The sequence below is a fragment of the Gavialis gangeticus genome, unplaced genomic scaffold (assembly GCF_001723915.1).
Source record: "Gavialis gangeticus isolate Ggan-Ray unplaced genomic scaffold, GavGan_comp1, whole genome shotgun sequence".
Taxonomy (NCBI): Eukaryota; Metazoa; Chordata; order Crocodylia; family Gavialidae; genus Gavialis; species Gavialis gangeticus.
In genome coordinates, this window is record NW_017729009.1 from 24,911,344 (window position 1) to 24,914,825 (window position 3,482).

The following is a 3,482-nucleotide window of genomic DNA, read 5'->3' on the forward strand; positions in this document are numbered from 1 at the left end:
TGGCGGCTGCGGAGCGCTGGGCGGCCCGGCTGAGGGCGCGGAGGGCGCGCGGGAAAGGTACCGGGCGGCGCGCGCACGGGCACCCACCTGCACAGGTGCGCGCGCACCCACCGGCACATGCATGCACCGATGCACACGCGTGCACACATGCATGCACACGCGTGTCCATATGCACACCCGCCCTCACAGGCACGCATAGGCGCGCACACGCGTGACTCGAGGGCTGAGCGCTGCTCTGCCCCAGGACGCGGGGGAGCCCCCAGCCCCAGCTCAGGCTGCGTGTCTGTGCGAGCCCCCCAGCAATGGGGCTGCACGTGTGTGAGGGGCCCTCGTGTGAAGCTGTGTGCGCCAGAGATGGGTGGCCCCCCCAGACACGCGCAGAGCCTGGGTGTGTGGGGGAGGAGAAGCCCCCTGCAGGTGCGGGCCCCCCCTGGGCAGCGAGGGGGGCAGAGGCTGCAGGGGTCCTGCAGCTTTGGAGACCAGCCTGGCCCTGCTCCTTTGTGGGGGGGCCCCAAGATAGGAAACCAGTCGTGTCTGAAGAGCTCACAGTGGTGGGGACCCCCCCCTTTACCACCCCTGTTCTCTTCACTAAATGCCCATTCGTCCCCCAGCTGGAGGGGGGGTGGCAGCATTCGGGGAGATACCTTCCTTCTCTGCATTTCTCTGATTTGCCGTATTTATTAAGCATGTGGACAGGTTTCCTGGTTCTCCGGCTCCAGTGCTACGTGGTCGCTTCCCCATGCACTGGGAGTCTCACAGATCAGTTGCCGGTATTTGGCGGTGCAGGTTAAACTGGAGGTCTGTGGGGTCCCGACCCCCAGCAGGACAAGCTGCGGGCCAGCTGGGATGGGGAAGAGACGGGGAAAGTGCAGGAGGATTAGCTCAGACCTGGCAGTAATTCACAATAAGAGAAGGGGTTTGGGAGTGGACAGAGAGGGTGCCGCAGGGCAAGCTCCGAATTCCAGCCCAGCCGTTGTCTGCGTCTCCGTCTTGGATGTGATTTGGGGTCCGTGTGTTGTTGCTCTCCTGACGGCAATGAAAGGGGCTGTAATGTGGGACGCTGGGGTTTCTGGTGCTGCTGCTGCAGCTGCTAGGAAAACTTCATCTCGTTTTGAAATCTGATTAAACTGAGCAGAAAGGAGTTTTTACAGTCCTCCTCTTCTCAGGAGAGACCTTGAGCAATGGAGCTTAAATCGAATTCAGCCGCAGCTTTGGGCCTCTGAAGAGCATAGCTAAGCAGCTAGCTAGGACAGGTTGAGGGGAGTCTCCTTCCCCTCCCTTCCAGGACATTTAGGGTTGGTCAAGTAGAGTTGGATTATTTTTTTTTTTCTTTTTGAGGAGGGACAAAACTGCAGCAGTCACTGCTGTCAAAAAAAAAAAAAGAGTGCATTTAGCATTTGTGATGGACACTCCTGCAGCTTGAAGTCTTTTTCTCTACTACAGAGCAAAAGGTGTGTAAGCTTCCCTCTACCACTTTGCTCCCATGTTTCCAGCCCTTACCTGGTGGAGTACCTCTAGGGGGAGATGCTTGCTGTGTTCATCTTTTCCTTGGATTTCCAGCAATGTAAGTGGTGCTGGGGTTGATTTTTTTTTCATGTTAACATATGCATAGGAAGGGGATGGAAACCCACCACCTCCTTTCACACAGTCACAGGACAGTGATGACTTTTGTTCAGTGCATTCTCAGGCCAGATTTGGACCCCTAGATGAGAGGAAAAGGTCTGTAGAATCCCGGATAAATCCCTCTCCAGCCATCTGATCCCATGTACTTAATGAGCTAAAACAAATTAACTCCTTTCTGATTTATCTGTTATGGGGAGAGATTTCCTGAACCCAGAAAGAAAGCAGCGCATGAAAGACATGGATATTTTTTTTATGATGATATCCTCACTGATTCTAATTTACCTTGCCCAGGCTCACCAGCAAGGTAAGTAGACAGGATTTAGTGTCGTCTTGACTAGCTTGAGACACAAACCTGACAAATCTCCACATTTCTCCACACTGATTTGCAGTCAGCCTAGCTTAGTGTCAATGATCTCAGAACATCTATCAATGTAATACATATACATTCCTCATTGCAATAGAGGAAATGATAAAAGTATGTTTACAAATGGCTCAAGCACTCCCATAAAAACAGGCTATATTCTACCTAATATATTAGAAATAGAAGCACATCTCATGGATTATTTTCTTGACATCCTGATTTCATACGATGACGCCTGCACCTTAATGTATTAGAGGATGGATCACTGACAGGTTTCTGCCTATAACTGAAGGAAATAATGAAGTCTTGCAAACTTTGCCAAGTTCTTATTCTTTGTGCATGCTAAGAAAAGAAAACAGCTCATTTCCACAGCTGATCTGACCTTTTTTGGCTGTGTTTTCCCAGGTTTTGTTTCTGTTTCAGAGCTATAATGAAGTTCCCTCCTTTTTCACTTCATATTTCAATAGGCTCCATCATGCCTACTTAAATAAGCTCTTCATTGGAATTTTCTTAATTCTTGTGCACCCCATAGGAGAGTTTCAGCTGTGCAGTTACGTGCTGGAGATGGCATGTCTCCCATTCCAGTACTCCCAAGGAAGAATGAAATATGGCCTCAAAGGAGAATTGTGCATAATTAGAGGCTCAGAAATGACTTGCATGGCACTAAATAAAGGTGGTTTCCAATTAGGTTAATGAAGCTACATAAGGGCTCTATGGGACAGATTCACTGGAGCTGGTACAGGGAGGTATAAATTATACTCCCTGTGCTGCTGAAGCTCCTCAGTCTCCAAGGAGGGTTCTGAATTCCCCTGAGTGCTCCAGTGCCATGCCTTCATCCTCACCTTGGGACAAGGGAGGCTGCAGGTGCCAAGTATTGTAGCAACCTCCTTGTCTGCTAGATTCATTGTCACCTGCACCAAACTTCATCCTATGGCATTAGCTCAGTCCACCGTGGTTCAGCCTTATGCAGCAGGGATTTGGAAATGCTTTAACAGCATCCCGTTTTTTCTCACCAAGCTTCCTAGTTGGCCTGGTGAAACAGTAGTGGTCCAACTGGCTCTTCCCTAGCAGTATGCTACTCTGGTATCTTTTTTGCTGGGGCTCACCAAAAGTTGTGTGTGTTTTTCAGATTCTGGAAAGAACATACATTGATTGGGTGCTTGAAGGTTGCTTTGGTCGGGAGTTAAGCCATGCTAACTGAAGGCCATAAACAGGACAAGATGTTCCCGACTGTACATGCTCAACTGCACCACCAAAACAGAATATGCTTTTGTATGAACAAGTGGTGTAATGTAAGGAGTGGCCAATTACACATCTAACTGCTTATTTATGTAGTCATTCACCCCAGTGTATAAATGCACCAGTTTCAATTATGGGTTTAGATGTTCTAGACATTTTCTGTTACGTTCTTGAGGAAGGGGGGGCATCTACCCCACATCAGATTCTCAAGAAATTCTGAAGAGAAATTTAAAATAAGATTTAAAACTATTAATATGTA

At 49.0% G+C, this 3,482-nt stretch overlaps 1 protein-coding gene across 1 annotated transcript in view; it reads left to right on the top strand.

Annotated features, from left to right (window-relative positions):
* Nucleotides 1-3,482, top strand: part of LOC109292689 (opsin-5-like) — a 65,251-nt gene continuing 61,769 nt past the window's right edge. Inside the window, exon 1 of the mRNA XM_019510257.1 lies at nucleotides 1-57. The gene's annotated coding sequence lies outside the window, so the exon portion shown is untranslated. The remainder of the gene's footprint in view (nucleotides 58-3,482) is intronic.